This window comes from Sminthopsis crassicaudata, chromosome 4 (assembly GCF_048593235.1).
Source record: "Sminthopsis crassicaudata isolate SCR6 chromosome 4, ASM4859323v1, whole genome shotgun sequence".
NCBI lineage: Eukaryota > Metazoa > Chordata > Mammalia > Dasyuromorphia > Dasyuridae > Sminthopsis > Sminthopsis crassicaudata.
In genome coordinates, this window is record NC_133620.1 from 83549680 (window position 1) to 83572226 (window position 22547).

Below are 22547 nucleotides of genomic sequence, written 5' to 3' on the forward strand. Positions count from 1 at the left end.
TAAAATCTACATTGCCTCCCAAAAGCTTCTCAGTGAATTAAGTTCTGCAACCAAATAGAGAATTTTATACAAAAATCTATGAAATTTTATGCTACTATAAATTGACTTAATTTTCAAAAAGGGAAAATTGTGAAGCAATTTTGTGTTATATAATTTCTTTAAAAGAAGTCTTAAATAATGATTATCTCCTTACTTAGAAATAATTGCAAGAGGATGTCCAGGAATTTATCCAAAGGGAAAAAAAATTGAAGAACCTCCTGTTATATTATGATATTTTTCCAAGAAGGAAAGTGGATGGGGTGGCAGTAGTGTTGGTGAAAAGTTGGGGAAGAATTATTACCTGCATCTCTGGCCTGGCCATGAGGTAGAAGAGATTCCTTTTTTAATTAATAATTGTTAAATTGAAAGTTCTTGGATGATTTGTGCCTGCATTTACCTTCACTTCATTCATGACATTTTGAAATTGAGATCACTAACCCTTATTTTTCACTCCAGGTGAAGTATAATATTTTCTGTTCTAGCCCCTTATTTTAACTCTGTGTGTGTCTCTCAGTTTCAAGTATATTTATTGCAAAGCACATATTGTTTGATTTTGATTTGAAATTCATTCTGCTGCCTGTTTCCATTTAATGAATGAGTTTGTCTCATTCACATTCACAGTTATGATTGCCGACTGAATTTTTCTCCATTCTGTTTTCTTCTATTTATTCTTCTCTCTTTCTATCCTATTCCTTATATAAAATCTGTTTTGCTTCTGGTCATTGTTTTCTTTTATCTGCTATTCTTCTTATTCTTATTAGCCTTACCCTTTTCTGTTATTATCTTTCCTTGCTACTTCCTTATAGAGTAAGGGAAATTTATATTACCAATTGTGTATGTGTGTGTGTGTGTGTGTATGTGTGTGTGCATGTAATATTTTTTCCACTGTGCTACTCACTTTCTTTTTTTCTCCCCTCTATACTTTTGCTATTTCTTTCTACTTTGTCCTTATTAGTCTTTTTTTCTTTACCCCTTATGTCCTATCACCCCTCCTCCCTTCTCTTACCTTCTTCCCTAGTGTTTTTGTCCTTCCTTCTGTCCTGTCCCTCTCTTTTCTTTTCTCTTTCTCCTCCTACTTCTTTATATGATTAGATAAATTTCTGCAAGTGAATAATTAAGTTATTCCCTCTTAGAGACCAAACTGATGAGATCACACTTCACACAATGTTCATCATCCTCTCTTTTCCTCTCCATTGTAATAGGTCATTTGCACCTATTCATGTGATCTAATTTGTTCTATAATACATTTCCTTTCTTTTTGTCCTAATACATTCCTTTTTCTACCCCTTAATGTCTTTTTCTTTGATACCATCATATCAGAGTCCATTAATAACCACTCCATCTGTTCCTTACTCCCTTTAACTACCTGAATAACAGATCCTTTTCTCAACAATTATAGATATAATTTTCCATCAAATGATATGAACAATTTCATCTTTAAATTATATATATATAAAATATTCTTATTTATATTTCTATTCTTGAATGCTGTGTTTAAAGATCAAATTTTCTGTTTTTCTTTCTCTTTTCTTTTCTGTTTCTGTCTTCAATGAAGCTCCATCACGTCCCCTGAAAGATGATGTTGAATCTTGCTAGGTAGTTAATTCTTGGTAACCCAGGTCGTTTGCCTTCCTGAATATGGTATTCCAGGCCCTTCATTCCTTTATTGTAGAAGTGGCCAGATACTTGGTAATACTGAATGTGGTTCCTTGATAATTGAAGTGTTTTTGGCTGTTTTCAGTATTTTTTCCTTGAGACTGTAGTTCTGGAGTTATACAACATTGTTGCTTAGGGTTTTCCTTGTGGGATCTCTTTCTTGAAGGTGACATATGGATTCTTTCAATAAGTATTTCCCCTTCTGTTTCTATAATATTGGGGCAGTTTTCCTTGATGGTCTCTGGGAGAATGCTATCCAGGTTGTTTTTTTTTTTTGGTCATGGCCTTCAGGTAGTTTGATAGTTTTAAAATTGTTTCTCCTGTATCTATTTTCCAGGTTGGCTGTTTTCCAATGAGGTAGTTTACATTTTCTTACATTTTCATTCTTTTTAGTATGTTCAACTGGTTTTTAATATCTTATAAGTCATGAGCTTTCATTTGTCCCATTCCAATTTTTAATGTGATTTTCTTCACTTAGTTTTTACATCTTTTTTTTTTCCATATGATTAATTCTACTTTTCAAGGTATTGTTTTCTTTCTTTCTCTCTTTTCTTTTTTTTTTGCTTTTTTTTTTTTTTTTTTTTTGCTTTTGGCCTATTGTGTTTTTTTAAGGAATTGCTTCCTTTAATCAATTTCTGACTCTTTTGTTTCTTGTTTTGTCTTAATTTTACTTCTATCTTTCTTGTTTGCCTTTTATTTATTTATTTATTTATTTTTTATGAGCACTTCCAAGAAAATCTCTTTGGGCTTGAGACCAATTCATATTACTTTGAGATTTCCTCTGTGGACATTTTTTCCTTGTCTGAGTTGTGTTTTGGTCTTTCCTGTTACCACAGCCACTTTCTGTGGTCAAAGTTCTTTTCTGTTTCTTGTTTTTATTATGGCAAGTTTATTTATTTTTAATATACAGTGCTTTATGAATAATTTTGGGAGACAAAAATCTGAACAAAAGGTTTTTCTGTTTCTTGCTCATTTTCTTTCCTTTTCTTTTGGTATCTCCTCCTCCCCTGCCCCCCTATTTTTTTTTTTTTTTAACTTATATCAAGTTCTGCTCCTGGGGCTATAGGGGGCACTGTCCCAGGGTTGGTGGTTTTTAAAGGAAAGTGGGAGAGCTGGAGCAGCCTGACTTTACTCTGCCATCTTGGCTCCACCCCTAGAACTCCTAGGGTGCTTGTCTTCGAAAACAGAAGCCTGAAGGAGAGGAAGGAGCATAATAATTGTAATCAAACATTTGAAAAACTGTCATAGAAAAGAGAGATTAAATGTTGTTTGGCTCCTGATTGGGGAAAAACAAAACAAAAAAAAAAAACAAACCAAAACAAAACAAACAAAAAAAAAACTAACTGCAATACATAGATATTGTTAAAAAGAAGGGAGAGGGGGAGAGGGAGTAATAGTCTTAGTAGTTAGTTAACACTTCCTCCCAGTCCATCAAACTGGGAATCATGTATGTTTTTCTTTTTGAACAAGATGTCAGGGAGGTTTTAAAACACTCCTTCCCTTTTCCCCACTCCAATGAAATAATTCTTCCTTACATGCCTCTTTTATGAGAGATAATTTCTTCTATTTTTTCTCCCTTCCCCCCTGTTCCAATGTATCCCTCTTTCTTTCCTATTCTTTTTTACATAATCTAAACTTAATTGACTCAATCCTTCACCTACTTTTTATATAAAATTCTCTTAACCAATGTAATGATAAAGTCCTTAAATACATCATTTCCCCTTATTCTGTATCTTATGGTATCTCTTTGATTTTTACTACTACTCTTAAGTCTTGTATTTGGAATTCATATTGTTTATTTAGTTCAGGTCTTTTTTATCATTGTTTTAAAGTTCTCTATTTCATCATGTCATTTTTTCCCCTTGAAGGAATATGTTTAATTTTTTGGGATAGATTATTCTTGATTACAATCCCAGTTCTTTTTTCTTTTGGACTAATATACGCCAGGCCTTCTGATTCTTTAGGGTAGCAGCTGATAAATCTTGTGTGATTCTGACTGTGGCTTAATGATATTTAAATAGTTTCTTTCTTTCTGTTTCAAATATTTTCTCTTTGACTTGGGAACTTTGGAGTTTGATAATAATATTCCTAGGAATTTTCATTTTGAAATATCTTCCAAGTGCTAATCAATATATTCTTTAAAAAATTAATATTAATTGATTTCTTTTCTGGTTATGTATAGTAACTTTTTAAAAAATACATGTTTCTTTTTGAATACTGTTGGGAGAAAAAATTAGGACAAAAGGGAAAAAAACAGAAGAGAGGAAAAAGCTAAAAAAAGTCAACATAATATGTGCCAATTTACATTCAATCTGGATGTAAATGGCATTTTCTTGTACATTCTTGCTATGTATAATATATTCCTGGTTCTACATGTGTATTTTAGCATCAGTTCATGTAAATATTTACAGGCCCTTTGTAAAATCAACTCATTCATCATCTTTTATGGAATAAGAATATTTGCTACTTTCATGTACCACAACTTGTTCAGTCTTTCCTCAATTGATGGGCATCCATTCCTTTTCCAATTCTTTGATACCACAAAAAGAACTGCTACATTTTTGCACATGTGGGTCCTTTTCCCTCCTTTATAATTTCCTTGAGATACAGACATAGGATTGTACTGCAGGGCCAAAGAGTAGGTACAGTTTTATAGTTCTTTGGGCATAGTTCCAGATTGATCTCTGAAATATCAGATGATATCATTATTCCACCAAGAGGAGTGTCCCAGTTTTCCACAACCCTCTCCAACATTTATCATTAATTTTTCCTGTCATCTTAGTCAATCTGAAATATAATATTAACTTTATGTTAATAAATTCATATTTATTGCTGTGAATGCAGAAGGGTATGAGTTGTTACCTCAGAGTTGTTTTAATTTGCATTTCACTACTCAGTAGTTATTTAGAACATTTTTCATTTAAGTATAGATGGCTTTAATTTCATTATTTAAAATTTGATCATATCCTTTGACTATTTATGAGTTGAGGAATGACTTATTCTTATAAATTTGACACAATTCCTTATATGTTTTAGAAATAAGTTCTTTATCAGAAATACTGAGTGTTCCCAGTTTTGTACTTCCATTTTAACATTTATGTTGGTTTTCAATTTTTAATTTAATGTAATCAAAGTTGTCTATTTTTCAGTTAATAATGTTCTCTAGTTCTTCTTTGTTCTCTTAATCTGCTTATAATATTATCCTTTTTGCCCAAATAATATGCCCATTTGACTTTATTTTGGTATGGAGTATGAGATGTAGGTCTATGCTGAATTTCTGACTTAATATTTTCTAGTTTTCCCACCAATTTTTGTCAATAGTGAGTTCTTATCCCAGAAGCTGGAGTTTTGGCATTTATCAAATACTAAATTACTGTAGTCATTGATTATTGTGTCATGTGTATCTAACCTATTCCCTGATTCATCGCTCTATTTCTTAGACAGTACCAAGTAGTTTTGATGACTGAGGCTTTATAATAAATTTTAGATCTAGTACTATTAGGACATCTTCTTTTGTATTTTTCCTTATTAATTCCCTTGACATTTTTTGCTCTTTTGTTCTTACATATTCATTTTGTTATTATTTTTTCTAACTGTAAAATATTTTGGCAGTATGATTGCTATGACAGTGAATAGATTAATTTAGGTAAAATTGTGGTTTTCTTTATATTAGCTCAGCCTATTCATGAGCAATTGATATTTTCCCAATTGTTTAAATCTGAATTTATTTGTGTGAGAAGTGTTTTATAATTGTGTTCATATAATTCCTGGGTTTGGAATTGGCAATTAGATACTCAAATATTTTATTTTTTCTACAATTATTTTAAATGGAATTTCTTTTTCTATCTCTTTGATGGGCTTTGTCAGTAATATATACAAATATGCAAATAATTCGTATAGGTTTATTTTATATTCTACAATTTTGCTAAAGCTATTATTCTTTCAAATTGGTTTTTGGATAATTTTCTAAATATATCATATGCAAAGAGTAATAGTTTTATTTCCTCATTGCTTATTTTAATTACTTTAATTTCTTTTTCTTTTCTTATTGCTAAAGCCATCATTTCTAGTAAAATATTGAATAATAGTGGTGATAATGAGCATCCCTATTTCACCCCTGCTCTTACTGGGAATGAATCCAGCTTTTTTCTATTACAAATAATGACTTTAGATATATTTAAGGAAAATTCCTTTATCCCTATGCTCTCCTGTGTTTTTAATAGAAATTGTTTCTACACTTTGTGAAAAGTTTTTTTTTTTTTTCCCCTGCATCTATTGAGGTTATATATTATTTCTGTTGGTTTAATTATTGATATGATTCATTTTGGCAAAAGTTTTTCTGCATTCAAGTCCACTTGGTTATAGTGTATTATCTTGCTGATAATTGTATCTTTTTGCAAATATTTTATTTAAAATTTTTGCATCAATATTCATTAAGAGGATAAATCTGTAATTTTCTTTCTCTGTTTTGGCTCTTCCTGCTTTAGGTATCAGTATCATATTTGTGTCATGGAAATTATTTGGTGGGACTCCTTTTCCTATTTTACCAAATAGTTTACATATTATGGGAATTAATTGTTCTTTAAATGTTTGGTATAATTCCCTTGTAAATCCATCTGCCCCTAGGGGGAAAATTTTTTTTTTTTTTCCCTTAGGGAGTTCATTAATTGCTTGTTCAATTTCTTTTTCTAAAATGGAACAATTTAAGCAATTTATTCCCTTTTCTATTAATTTGGGCAATTTATATTTTTGTAAATATTCACCAATTTTGATTAGATTGTAATATGTGTTGGCATACAGTTGGGCAAAATAGCTCCTAATTATTACTTTAATTTTTTTTTAATTGGTGATAAATTCATTCTTTTAATTTTTGATTCTGGTAATTTAGTTATGTTCTTTCATTTTCCTAATGAAATTAACCAAAGGTTATATATTTTGCTGTTGTTGTTGTTTCCTTTTCATAAAACCAATTCAGGTTTTTAAAAATTAGTTTAATAGTTTTTTTAGTTTGTTTTATTAATATCTTTTTTTTAATTTCAGATTTTAAAAATTGGTATTTAATTGGGGGTTTTAATTTTTCTGATCAGTAAAATTCTTTCAATTTAAATTTTCTTCTTTGATATGGAAGAGCTTTGCTGAATGCTTCTCTACTTTGACATCTCAGCTCTGACCCCAACACTGAAATTTCTTGTCTCTGCATAATCAAGGCTTTCAGATAGTTCAGTAATTCTTAAATTATCTCCTCCCCTTCTATTTGTAGGTTATGTTTTATTCTATTTCATGTTTTTTTTTCTAATTTCTAATTGTCTCTTAATGCCTTTTAAAGACATTACCTTCCAGTTGTTCAATTCTAATTTTTAAGGAATTATTTTCATTAGTCAGCTTTTGTACCTCTTTTTTTCAAATTAGCCAATTCTGGTTTATTGAATTATTTTTGATAGTATATTTTTACCATTTGACCAATTTAACTTTTTATGAATTTTTTCCCCAGTATTTTAGTTTCTTTTACCAAGTTGTTGTTAACTGTTTTTTTTTTTTTAAATATTTTCTTCCTTTATTTTAATTTCCTACTTATTTTTTTTAACCACTCTTACTTGATTTTTTTTTTTTTTGAATTTCCAAGAATTATAGTTGGGTTTCTGTCTAATTCATATTTTACCTTACGGGATTGCTTGGATTTATTTTAACTTTATTATCTTCTTCTGATTCTCTCTGTTGACCTTCCCTTTGACCATAGTTTCTTTTTTTTTTTTTTTTTTTTTTTTACATTTAGGTTCTTTTTAATGTTTGCTCATTTTTCTATCCTATTCCTTAATTTTAAACTTTATATTAATTCTGGGTTCTATTACAGCCTGAGATGGGTGGGGAAAGGTATTTATTTTAAGCTTCAGGCTTTTTGACATTCTTGTTTTCAGAGTTCATTCTAGGGGTTTATAGTTTTTTTTTTTTTTTTTTTGTTTGTTTGTTTGTTTTTTTTTAATGCTTCCAAATTGAAAGTATTTGGGAAGAGATGTGGTCTCACTCTCCTGGGTCTACACTGTGTATTTTTACCTGGTATAGCCCTTTCTTCTATGGATCAGAAGTGATACTGTCCCTTAGGTTCCCTGATTCCTCCAGACCTAAATTGATACCTCTCTTAAAGGTTTTCACTCCCTATTGATGTTCCCTCTGTCCCTTTACTGTGAGCCAGAAATATGTATATACAAGGGAATTACCAAATTGTTACCTCTCAGGGGTTCTGGTTCTTCTTGACTGAAAGTACTACCCTTTGCCATTGATATAACCAAAAAGGCAACAGAAATCCCAAATGATGTCTGGTTCTACATTTAGTAACAACTGACAGTTTTATCATTTTCTTATATAATTTCACATTGTGAATGGGAAATTCCTATTTATGGCTCTGACTTTTTGTATATAATTCTGTTAAATGACTCAAAGTAGTCATTAAAAGAGTTGGATTAAATTGTTATCATTATTTTTTCTTTGGTCTTCTCTTTGTATTGTAATATGTTTGAACTGGGATCTAAATTGAGCCAGTGACAAGTATGTCTGTCAGAATCCTGTGAACTGAAACATTTCCTAACTGGGATTTATTCTTTTCCTAGATTTTAATGTCAGTTGATACTTGATTAAAAAAAAAAAAAAACGCATATATATATATGTGTGTGTGTGTGTGTGTGTGTGTGTGTGTGTGTGTATGAACTACTTTTCCCCAGTTACATTCAAAACAATTTTTTTTTACCTTTGTTTGTAAGATTTTTCAGTTCTGGGTTCTCTCCCTTATCCCTGCCTGCTTTTAAGAAAACCATATGAAATTATACAAAACATTCCCATAAAAGTCAAGTTGTGAAAGAATATATAGATCTCTGGGCTGTTCTGAGATTTCATACCAAACTCCCACTCCGTTGCCACACTCCTTCATTGATCTTCTGAGTGTTCTCCGATTTCCCTGGGCTGAGAGGTCCAGAAGCCTCCAGCATGTGCTGGGATTGCTTGCTGGAGTCAAGTATTGCAGTCCCTCTATGGTTCTACAGACTTTTCCTGCTGACCTTCCATTTCCTCTTTGGTGTCTCTGGGCTGAATGGTCTGAATGCCACTAATATTGCCATTTGATTCAGAGATTGGGCCCCTGGCTAGAACTGAGGCTGGGTCCATGGCCTGTCTCAGACCTGTCTTCAATAATGTCAGAGGCGTTTTCTAATGAGCTTCTAAGTTGCCTTCAGCTGGAAAATTTGTTTAGAGTCCTTATTTAAAGGAATCTGAAGCAATCTGGGGAAAAGGTTGGGGAAATTTCTGCCTTTATTCCCCCATCTTGGCTCCGCCTTTGCTCCCTGATTTAACATAATCCAATTTGCCATATGTTGCATAAACCTGGGTCTCTCCTTTCCTAGAAGGAATTCCAATTTCTTTCAATTTTCCTTATCATTTATATTCCTCATCTCTTTGAGTAACAGACTAAATTCTGTTCTTCCTCCACATCACAAACAAACATTAATTTTGAAAATGTAATTTATGTCCCATAATGATGAGAAGAAAGATATCTTAAAACTTGGGACAGAGACAGAAATAAATTTCAAAAGACAAATGAGTGTGATAGTTCTAATGCTAAAAGAAATCATAGAGTACATCTATTACACTTCTTTTACATGTAAGAAAAATGAAACAGAGATTAAATGATTTCCCCATGGTCACACAGTTAGTGTTTGAGAAGCAGTTTAATAATTAATAAATTTCCAGTACTTTTTCATTGTATCCTAATGTTCATGAACCTATTTTGGGATATTCTTAACAAAGATATTGGATTATATCCCGTTTGCTCCTTCAGCTCATTTTACAGACACGGAGACAGAGGATAAAGTGACTTGCCCATGGTCACATAGCTAGTAAATTTTTAAGGCCAATTTCATACTTAGGAAAATGAGTCTTCTGGACTCCACACCTGACATTTTAGTATTCGATCTATCTGTACAGTTGCATTAAGACAGTACTATAATATTTTCAACGTGCTTTATTTTATTCATACAGCAACCTAGGAAGTTAGATGCACTGAGGCACAGAGACATGTTACTTGCTCTAGGTCACACTAGTAGTATTTGAGGCACGATTTGAACTTAATCTTTCTGATTCTAAGCTCAGTGCTTTCCCCCTTTCCACTAATGAAATACAATTCAAAGTTTAGAAATAATCCATGTATCTTTTTGCACATAAATACAAGTCTAAGATGCAATAATAAGAATTGTTTCCAATTACCTCATTCCAGTCCCCTTTTCACTAATGGAACACAATTCAAAATTTAGAAATATTTAATGCATTTTTTTCACATAAACACAAGTCTAAGGTGAAATAATATGAGCAGTTTCATAAGTTGCCTTTCAGTTGTATGTATATCTATTTTAAACAAACTTTATACTTCTCTTTATTAAAAGTGCTAGAATTGCCAATAATTTTCTAAGACTGTCAAAAGTTAAATGAACTTATTAAACAGAGTATCTTTGGTTGAAAATTCCCTTTGTGTGTCCTTCACCTACAATTTAAATGATTTTAACAGAAACATTGTCCATAAATCAGTTGTTACAGTGATGTGTGTGACTTGAAACCTAAGCCACTCTCAGTGATGGAAAATAATAGATTTGAACAGGTATCTTCTCTATTAATTACTTGCAATGGAAAAATTGTAGGCTTACTTTGACTTCAATCACTTCCTTCCATTTAAACCTTTCCATTCATCTAATTCACATGTGATGTTTCTCTTTGAAAATTTCCAAATTGCTTAGAAAGAAAATCACAACTCTTGCAATACAGAGGCCTGTATTTGGTGCTCTGTCCCTGTGAACATTCAAGGTTATGTTGCCAATACATTTTCATGCAAAACATTGGCTGTATAAATCCCCATTTGTTTTCCATCAGAGAAAACAACACTAGAATAGATTGGGTTTTCTATGACAATGGAAAATCTCTATATTAACAACAAATAATTGCTTTTCTTGCAGTTTGTATTGGTTCTATAATCATAAATTGAGGATAAGAAATAGCTGATTTTATTTTGTGGTGTTTTTTTTTTTTTAATTTTGTTTTACTTTCTCTGAGTGTGCTAAGGATAAAACTCTGTTGGATATGATGGGAGAAAAATTAAAAAAAAAAAAACTAAAAAACTGGCAAGATGATTAGTTTTTAGTTATATTAAATTTGACTCTTCCCTCCATGAAGAACTTCAGAGCCTATCTATCAAATGGGAAGCAAAATCCTTTGCATAAAACACAGTCCTGACTAATCTTAGGATTTATCTGTTTGCCCAGTCATGTAGCCCAGCAAAAGGAAAAATGTGGAGGATAGGAGTTTTGAAGTGTTAGACTGCAGGGAAGTAGCCCATAAAAATATTCCTTCAATGTTTTTGGTAATAAAATTAAGGAAATTGTCTTTTTGCCTGCATTTTTTTTCTAATCTAGTCATGAAAATAGCAGTGATGAAAAAGCAACCCTGGTACTATTTATGTAGAAGGTATCTTAAGGATATAAGGATTCCACAAAGTTCCAGGGGTGGAGTCAAGATGGTGGAATGAAGCCAGGATGCTGCTCAAGCTCTCTCAGTTTCCCTCAAAAACTTCATGAAACCAAGTCTCTGAACAGAGTTTGATGGAATGAAACTTCTCTCCATTTCAAGATAGAATGAAAAACTTCAAGAAGAGTCAGTCTCACTGGAATGAAAAGGTGATCAGCCCAATTTAGACAGAATCTGGGAAAGCTGGTAAAAGGGTCTTAACCATAGCAAATCACAAACTGAGACTCCTGGCTCAAGAGCACAGAAAAGCAGAGGAGCAGTTTCCAGTCCCAGCTCAGAAGGCAAATTCTGGGAAACTAGGCTCTTACCTGGAAAGAGTAGATAAAGCTACTCCCTATAGCAATCAAGACACCAAACATAAGAGGCCCCTGTGTTCAAAGCCAAGGTTCGGAGTTACTTAGGAAGACTGGGATAGAGCCATCTTTGCCCCAGGAGCAGAACTTGACTATAAAAGTAAAAAAAGAGGAAATACAAAAAAGAAAAGAAAAGAAAATGAGCAAATAACAGGAAAAAACCTTGACCACAAAAAAAAAAAAAAAACAAAAAAAAAAAAACAAAAAAAAACTACTATGGTACACCAAAATCCCAACTCACATGAGAACAAAATGACCACAGAAGAAATCTCAGAGTGATATGAATTGTTCTCAAGCCCAAAGAAGTTTCTTGGAAGTGCTCATAAAAGACTTGAAAAGGCAAATAAGAGAGAAAAAAATGAGAAAGTAAATGAGAGGTATGCATGAGAGAGTCAACAACATGGAAAAGGTAATTCCTTAAAAAATACAATTGGCTAAATGCAAAAATAAAATACACTAAGGGAAACAACACCTTCAAAAGTAGAATTAATTAATTGGATAATGTTATAAAAATTACCCATGCATATGTACTGTCAAAAAAGTTATAATTATAAAATAAAAAGAATATTTTAAAAAAGAGAAAAAATAGATGCAAATCTTTCCTAAATGTACAACTTAGCTGAATTGTTCAACAGTAAACTGAATTGTACTGTGAAAAATAAGTTGTACTGCTATTTTCCTGTGTTCCAGACCTTCTTTGTTCTTTGTTGGTGATATTATCTAGTTCCTAAGTGGCTAATTGAATTGCTCCAGAGTCTGGGGAAAAAAAAGTCTGCAATTGGTTAAAAGTTCACAATTCACTTTTTCTTTTCTTTTTTTGTAATTGGCTACTATGAAATTATCTTCAAAAACATAGATGATCCAAATTACATTATACATGAAGTGATATTTTTAGTAAGAGAAGATAATGTTTCCATCATTTCTATAGCATACCATACTTATAGGTTGGCATTCTAGGTGTGGATGATCTTTACTGAATGCCAAAAGTAAAATTAAAATTTAAGGTAGTGTATTTTTTTCTTCTTCCTAGATTCACAGGCCATAAATAGCTATGAGCAGTATGCACATGAAGGTTTTTTTTTTTTTTTAATTTCTTTCCATTTAATACCCAATTATTCCTTACTTTACTAAAGTTGAATTATGTAAGTCTCAACAATGGATACAGATTTTGTTTGCCCCCTCAAAAATGAGTTTTCTTCAATTGAAAGTTTTTATTAAATTCACAATATTTATTTGATCCATATATAGGAAATATCTTCTTGGAGAAGAACATTTTAAAGAATGTTTTGTTCTATCAAATGAAATTCTTTAAAAAGTAGCTCGTAAACAATAAATAGAGTTAAGCATCATTCCCTAATTTTTTTTTTCTGTCAATTATGTGATGGACAAATTAGGGTTTAATTTCGAATAATACTTCTCTTACATGTCCCTTACATTTTATACAATTAGATCCATGAAGTGAAATAGAGACGGCTTTGTATTCCTCCAGGGTTTTATTACAGCCTACTATCTAACTCATAATTTCTATTAAATGTGTTCTGCATATTGCTTACCATCAAATCATCTCATCTTAGAATTAGAAGGAAACTTAGAGCTCATCTAGTTCAAATTATACCTAATATGCTAACAGTATTTACATATATATATTTCAAGATCAAGTAAACATGTCTCTAGAGTCATCTGGGAGGTGCAATGGATAGAGTGCTGGACCTAGTGTCAGGAAAACCTGAATACAAATCCAGCCCAAGACACTTACTAGCTATGTGACTCTAGGCAATTCACTTAACCCTCTGCCTCAGTTTTCTTATCTATAAAATGAAGTGGAGGGGGGCGGAGCCAAGATGGCGGAGAGGAAACACACGACTCAGTGAACGTCCTCACTCCCTCACAACCAATTAGATAAATTAAGTCTCAAAATTAGCTCAGGACTGATAGATACCACAAGGACTGGAAGCACGACTTACCAGCTGAAGAGAATCTGGAGTTTCAACAGGAAAGGTCAGTTCTCAGGGGAGGAATAAGAAAGACCAGCACAGACGGTGGGGTAGGGGCACACTGCGCCCATTGCGCTGGGAGGGGCTCTGGGATCAGAGAAGCCACTGAGGTAAAGGAATCTGGCACAGGCTGTTAGCTCTTCTCTGCTAATTATTTAGCAGTTCAGAAGAGAAAGCCAAAATATTTTAAAACTCAGATTAGATTTTCCCCGATCCGGGGGGGTGACTCAGCAGAGACTCGGCACCAGGGGGTGTGGCCTCAGCTCCCTCCTGAGAATAGTTAAGAGACTGACAAGTGGGTGGATACGGCCCAAGGCAACACACACTGCCTAGCTTAGCTGGAGGGAGTGGAACTCTGCTCCAGGAAGTCCCAGAGAAGCGGAACCTTTGAACTAGGGACCGCGGTTTCTGGCAGACACTTCCAGTTTGAGCACAGGGGCTTCTCACGTCACCTGCTGCAGACATCCACTCCCCACCCGGACACATAGGCTGGACTTCGTGCTGTCTTTACTATTCTACGCCCTCGAAGCACAGTAGTGCTAATCACCTCTGAGGCACTTCCAGGGAGGGGGTGGGGAACTCTCTCCCAGAGTTCTATCTTAGCTCCGGCGCAGGGGCCGCTGCATCCATCCAGTCTGGGAGGAAGCTGGTAAAGAAGTAAATAATTTCCTACCCCAGGGACAGACCCCAAAAGATTTTTTTTAAGTATGAGCAAAAAAGCTAGAAAAACTATAGATTCCTTCTATACAGAGAAAGAGCGGGTGTCCAACCCCGAGGAAGTTAACAGCAGAGAGACAGCAGATAACAACCTAAAGGGGAACGATTCCTGCCCCCCATCACATAACTCTCTCCTAGAAGAATCTCTTAAAAAATTGAGGGAGATCGAAGAAAAATGGGGAAAAGAAAGGGAAGTTATGATAGAGAATAACAACGTCCTGAAATTGGAGTTGGAAAAAATAAAGAATTCACAGGACATGCAGGGAAACAAAATTAGTGAATTAGAAAAGGTTAAAAAAACACAGGAAAGTAGGATTTCTGAATTGGAAAAGATAAAAAAGTCTCAAGAAAATAGAATTTCTGAATTGGAAAAAGAAAATAATTCTCAAAAAAAAAATTAGGGAAATAGAAAAAAATTCAATAGAGCAAAATAATTCATTTAAAAACGAAATTGGGCATTTACAAAAAGAACTAAAAACTGTGAAAGAAGAAAATAACTCCTTAAAAGTCAGGATGGAACAAATAGAAATGAATGATTCACAGAGAACCCAAGAATCAGTCAAACAAAACAAAAAAAATGAGAAGCTGGAGAACGACGTCAAATACTTACTGGGAAAATCTATAGACCTGGAAAATAGATCTAGGAGAGATAATCTGCGGATTATTGGACTTCCAGAAAACTATGACCAAAAAAAGAGCCTAGATTCTATTTTACAGGAAATTATCAAAGAGAACTGTCCAGAGATAATAGAAACAGAAGGGAAAGTAGATGTGGAAAGAATCCATCGAACTCCTTCTGAAATAGACCCTAAAAAAAGAACACCATGGAATATAGTGGCTAAGCTGCAGAATTACCACACAAAGGAGAAAATCCTGCAAGCAGCTAGAAAAAAACAATTTAAATACCAAGGTGCCACAATAAGGGTCACCCAAGATCTGGCTACCTCCACATTAAAAGATAGAAGGGCCTGGAACCTGATATTCTGTAAGGCAAAAGATCAAGGACTGCAACCAAGAATGAACTACCCAGCTAAGTTTAGCATCTTTTTCCATGGAAGAAGATGGTCATTCAATGAAACAGAGGAATTCTATATGTTTCTAAGAAAAAAACCAGACTTAAACAAAAAATTTGATCTACATCCACAAGACTGAAGAGAAACAGAAAAAGGTACACAGAACCCTTGAGAACTGTAACTCTGTTGTGGGTATATAAAAAATACTCAAGGATAATTTGATTTTACTGATATAAAAGAAAAAAAGGGGGGTGTAGTAAAGGGAAGGAGGTCGGTTCAGAAAAAGGGGAAGGAGTGATAAAAAGAGGGAAACTACATCCCAGGAAGAGGCATAGATAATACACCATATCTGAGGGAACTTAGTGAGGGGGAGAATCATTGTGTGAATCTTACTCTCATCAGGAGAGGCTCAAAGAGTAAATAATTAACATATTTGTTTTTCAGAGAATTTTCTCTCACCTCATTAAAAGGGGGGGAGAGGAAAAGGGAAAAGGAAAAGGAGAATAAGTGAAGGGACTTGGAGGGAGGGGGGAGGGATCCTAAAAAAAAAAAAAGGGGGGAGGGTTGCGCATCACAAGGGGGGTCTGTAAATTAAATATCGGGGAGGAGGATCAGGGGGGTCAAGGGAAAAAAGCATAATCTGGGGATAATACGATGGCAGGAAATACAGAATTAGTAATTTTAACTGTAAATGTAAATGGGATGAACGATCCCATCAAACGGAGACGGATAGCAGATTGGATCAAAAAGCAGAACCCTACAATATGTTGCCTACAGGAAACACACTTAAAGCAGGGAGATACATACAGAATAAAGGTAAAAGGTTGGAACACAGCCTATTTTGCTTCAGGTAAAGCCAAAAAAGCAGGGGTAGCTATCCTTATCTCAGATCAAGCAAAAGCAGAAGTAGATCTCGTTAAAAAAGATAAGGAAGGAAACTATATCCTGCTGAAAGGTAGCATAAATAATGAAGCCATATCAATACTAAACATATATGCACCAAGTGGTATAGCATCTAACTTTCTAAAGGAAAAGTTAAGAGAACTGCAAGAAGAAATAGACAGTAAAACTATAATAGTGGGAGATCTCAACCTTGCACTCTCAGATTTAGACAAATCAAACCACAAAACAAACAAGAAAGAAATTAAAAAAGTAAATAGAACATTAGAAAAACTAGGTATGATAGACCTTTGGAGAAAACTGAATGGCAATAGAAAGGAATATACTTTCTTCTCAGCAGTTCATGGATCCTATACAAAAATTGACCATATATTAGGACATAAAGATCTCAAAATTAAATGTAGGAAGGCAGAAATAATAAATGCCTTCTTCTCAGATCACAATGCAATAAAAGCTACATTCAGTAAAAATTTAGGGGTAAATAGACCAAAAAGTAATTGGAAACTGAATAATCTCATCTTAAAGAATGACTGGGTGAAAGAGCAAATTATAGAAACAATTAACAATTTCACCCAAGATAATGACAATGATGAGACATCATATCAAAATCTTTGGGATGCAGCTAAAGCAGTAATAAGGGGAAATTTTATATCTTTAGAGGCTTATTTGAAGAAAATTGAGAAAGAGAAGATTAACGAATTGGGCTTACAACTTAAAAGGCTAGAAAAAGACCAAATTATAAACCCCCAACCAAAAATTAAACTCGAAATACAAAAATTAAAAGGAGAAATCAATAAAATTGAAAGTAAAAAAACTATTGAATTAATAAATAAAACCAAGAGTTGGTTTTATGAAAAAGCCAATAAAATAGATAAACCTTTGGTAAATTTGATCAAAAAAAAGAAAGAGGAAAATCAAATTGATAGTCTTACAAATGAAAAGGGGGATCTTTCCACCAATGAAGAGGAAATTAGAGAAATAATAAGGAGTTACTTTGCCCAACTTTATGCCAATAAATTTGATAACTTAAGTGAAATGGATGACTTTCTCCAAAAATATAGGCTCCCTAGATTAACAGAGGAGGAGATAAATTGCTTAAATAGTCCCATTTCAGAAAAAGAAATAGAACAAGCTATTAATCAACTCCCCAGGAAAAAATCCCCAGGGCCAGATGGATTCACATGTGAATTCTACCAAACATTTAAAGAACAATTAGCCCCAATGTTATATAAATTATTTGAAAAAATAGGGGATGAAGGAGTCCTACCAAACTCCTTTTATGACACAGACATGGTACTGATACCTAAACCAGGTAGATCGAAAACTGAGAAAGAAAATTATAGACCAATCTCCTTAATGAATATTGATGCTAAAATCTTAAATAAGATATTAGCAAAAAGACTTCAGAAAATCATCTCCAAGATAATACACTATGATCAAGTAGGATTTATTCCAGGAATGCAGGGCTGGTTTAATATTAGGAAAACTATTAATATAATTGACCATATTAATAATCAAATTAATAAGAACCATATGATCATCTCAATAGATGCAGAAAAAGCATTTGACAAAATCCAACATCCATTCCTACTAAAAACTCTTGAGAGTATAGGAATAAATGGATTATTCCTTAGAATAATCAGGAGTATATATTTAAGACCGTCAGTAAGCATAATATGCAATAGAAATAAACTGCAACCTTTCCCAGTAAGATCAGGAGTGAAACAAGGTTGCCCACTATCACCATTACTATTCAATATAGTACTAGAAACGCTAGCCTCGGCAATAAGAGCCGAGAAAGAGATTCAAGGAATTAGAGTAGGAAATGAGGAAATTAAACTATCACTTTTTGCAGATGACATGATGGTATACTTAGAGAACCCCAAAGACTCTGCTAAAAAGCTACTAGAAATAATTCAAAATTTCAGCAAAGTGGCAGGATACAAAATAAATCCACATAAATCCTCGGCATTTTTATATATCACTAACAAAATGCAACAGCAAGAGATACAAAGAGAAATTCCATTCCAAACAAATGTTGAGAGTATAAAGTATTTGGGAATCCATCTACCAAAGAAAAGTCAGGAATTATATGAGAAAAATTACAAAACACTTGCCACAAAAATAAAATCAGATTTAAATAATTGGAAAGACATTCAGTGCTCTTGGATAGGCCGAGCGAATATAATAAAGATGACAATACTCCCCAAACTAATCTATTTATTTAGTGCTATACCAATCAGACTCCCAAGAAACTATTTCAATGACCTAGAAAAAATAACAACAAAGTTCATATGGAAGAATAAAAGGTCGAGAATTGCAAGGGAACTAATGAAAAAAAACTCAGAGGAAGGTGGTCTAAGTGTACCTGATCTAAAGCTATATTATATAGCAGCAGTCACCAAAACCATTTGGTATTGGCTAAGAAATAGACCGGTAGATCAGTGGAACAGATTAGATACAAAGGACAAAAAAGGGTACATCTATAGCAATCTAATCTTTGACAAACCCATAGATTCCAACATTAGGGATAAAAATTCATTATTCGGAAAAAACTGTTGGGAAAACTGGAAATTAGTATGGCAGAAATTAGATATGGATCCACACTTAACACCATATACCAAGATAAGATCAAAATGGATCCATGATTTAGGCATAAAGAGGGAGATAATAAATAGATTAGAGGAACAGAGGATAATCTACCTCTCAGACTTGTGGAGGAGGAAGGAATTTATGACCAGAGGAGAACTAGAGATCATTATTGATCACAAAATAGAAGATTTTGATTACATCAAACTAAAAAGTTTCCGTACAAATAATACTAATGCAAACAAGATTAGAAGGGAAGTAACAAATTGGGAAAATATTTTTAAAAACAAAGGTTCTGACAAAGGTCTCTTTCCAAAATATATAGAGAACTGACCATAATTTATAAGAAACCGAACCATTCTCCAATTGATAAATGGTCAAAGGATATGAACAGACAATTCTCAGAGGGAGAAATTGAAACTATATCCACTCACATGAAAGAGTGTTCCAAATCACTACTGATCAGAGAAATGCAAATTAAGACCACTCTGAGATACCACTACACACCTGTCAGATTGGCTAAGATGACAGGAACAAATAATGATAAATGTTGGAGGGGATGTGGGGAAATTGGGACACTAATACATTGCTGGTGGAGTTGCGAAAGAATCCAGCCATTCTGGAGAGCAATCTGGAATTATGCCCAAAAAGTTATCAAACTGTGCATACCCTTTGACCCAGCAGCGCTACTACTGGGATTATATCCCAAAGAAATACTAAAGAGTGGAAAGAGTCATATATGTGCCAAAATGTTTGTGGCAGCTCTTTTTGTTGTAGCTAGAAACTGGAAGATGAATGGATGTCCATCAGTTGGAGAATGGTTGGGTAAATTGTGGTATATGAAGGTTATGGAATATTACTGCTCTGTAAGAAATGACCAGCAGGAGGAATACAGAGAGGCCTGGAGAGACTTAAATCAACTGATGCTGAGTGAAATGAGCAGAACCAGAAGATCACTGTACACTTCAACAACAATACTGTATGAGGATGTATTCTGATGGAAGTGGAAATCTTCAACATAAAGAAGATCCAACTCACTTCCAGTTGATCAATGATGGACAGAGGTAGCTACACCCAGAGAAGAAACACTGGGAAGTGAATGTAAATTGTTAGCACTAATATCTGTCTGCCCAGGTGGCATGTACCTTCGGATTCTAATGTTTATTGTGCAACAAGAAAGTGATATTCGCACACATGTATTGTACCTAGACTATATTGTAACACATGTAAAATGTATGGGATTGCCTGTCGTCGGGGGGAGGGAATAGAGGGAGGGGGGGTAATTTGGAAAAATGAATACAAAAATTAAAAAAAAAATGAAGTGGAGAAAGAAATGGCAAACCACTTAAGTATCTTTGATAAGACAACGCTCAAAAGGACCTCTTTTCCATCATCTTGCCCAACAGTCAGAGGAATAAACAAGACATAAAAACCAGACCAAAAAGATATACTGAAAGCTTGCAAGCCCCAAGCCTGTACCCTGGGATCCTGAAATAATAGAATGCAAAAATACAAAACAAGAACTGTTCAGATTTCCCCTCCAAGAGTGTGGCAAAGCCAACCCTAAGATTAACTCTAAAATCAGGAAGAATATTGAAAGAATAGGCAAAACAAAGAAAGAACGATTACAATGGCAGGAAGCTCAGGACATAAACACAGAAGAGAATAAATTCAAAACATCTATAAATAGTGACTTGGAGAAAAAATAAAATTTGGACACAAATTCAATGAGAATTCTTGGAAAAAGATGAAACAAGAGTTAAAAAGATGTTGTATTTTTTATATGGATGAAATGACAGTGCTTAAGGGGAAAATAGAAAAGAAAAAAAGAGTCATAAAAGAAAGTATTGGAAAGGGAATTCACAGCTTCCTCTGAGAGATACTTTCTAGTTACCAGGAAGATATTTAGTTATCAGTAAGATGCCTTTGGGGAATATTTTTCTCCCAATGCCTTAGACCTTGGCCACATTCCTAACTTGGAAATAAAGGAGCAACTAGCAGATGTTTTGTTTAGGGGAAGGGAAAGGACTAGATTCCCTAGAAAGGCAGTCTCCACAGGAAGATGCCCCACCCAGGGTCAGAGTTTTGCTTTGAAGAGTATATTTAGGATAAGCAATAACTAGCTGTCATCCAAAAAAAAAAAAAAAAAAAAAAAAAGACAATTTTGCTTGAATAGGTGTGATTGCTGATGATGCTTCTGGACAGGTGGTGCTGATATTTCACTGAAATAGTCAAGTAACAGAATGGGAAACATATTTAGAAGCTCACCATTTATATCTCAAAGCAATGGAAGCTCCCAGTCTCCAGAGACAGACTCTGCTACCCGGCTCTTAGAAATATAGTTTGTGGTTGCTGTCAGGCAAAATGCAGTTGGATAAAACTATTATTTACCTTGTTTTGGACATAATAATTGTGATGATATAATTGAAGATTAAACTTAAGATTTGTAGGCTTTTCCCTCTCTACTTCTTTACCACTCAACCATATAATAGTAGCTCTTATTATTTTATTTATTGATTGATTTACAAAGTATATTTTGTTAGGCAATAGATGTGTGTGTGTGTGTGTGTGTGTGTGTGTGTGATAGAGAGAGAGGCATAGACAGAGAGAGAGAGAAAAACAGAGAATCTCAATTCTCTCTTCTTACTGCTTCTTGTGAATCAACTTAGGGTATAATCTATAAGAGAACCAAACCTTGACTAAGTCTTCTTTTCTTCTCCGAATTGTGCCCTAAAAAGATAAAAAGTTTTACTATTATTTCTTTAGTATAATATTTTTTTAATATTAATTTGTTTTTTTGTCATATTAACATTACTAATTATTTTATCAAATAATAAAAAATAAGCATGACTTATTTATAATGTGAAGTACTGTACTATTTGGAATATATATGGATAAATTAATGAATGGATAATAAAGCATTTATTAATATTTTTATTTTTCTTATTAATAAGCAGTAGAGATATAAATAGAAAAGCAAGGAAGTTGGGAGACGATTCATATGGATTTCAACCAAAAGTCAGATGGAAAGGTCCAGTCATCCTGTTTCACATAGAAAAACACATGGTAAAGCATCTTCTTGAATAGCCATTTCCACTAATAAGCTAATTTGTTTTTCTAATAATGAACCACTTTATGATGCAACATATTATGGTGGTCAGAGATTTTTTGTCTTTTCATAGCCAAGTATGATTGCTGAAGCAAGAGTTTCAGCAATTTAAGAGGCATTTGCCAGTTCCTGTCTGTCTTTACAAGGATTGCACCCAATAAGTGTTGTTTGTAGTGATGTGGAAAGTGAGCTAGTAGAGATAATAATTGCTGGTACAATGAAAAGTGCTGGATCCAAAGTCAGGAAAATCTGACCTCAAAAATTGCCTGTCATATTAAAGGGTTTTGTACAAACAAACTAACACAAACAAGATTAAAAGGGAAATACAAAGGTGGAAAATATTTTACAGCCACTGTTTCTGATAAAGGCCTCAATTCTAAATATATAAAGAACTGTGTCAAATTTATAAGCCATTCCCAATTGATAAATGGTCAAAGGATATAAATAGACAAATTTCAAATGACAAAAAGCCATCTATAGGCATATCAAAAATATTCTAAATCACTTTTTATTAGAGAAATGCAAATTACAATAACTCTGACATACTACCTCATACCTTTCAGAGTGGCTAAGATGAGAAGAAAAATAATGATAAATGTTGGACAGGATGTGGGAAAAT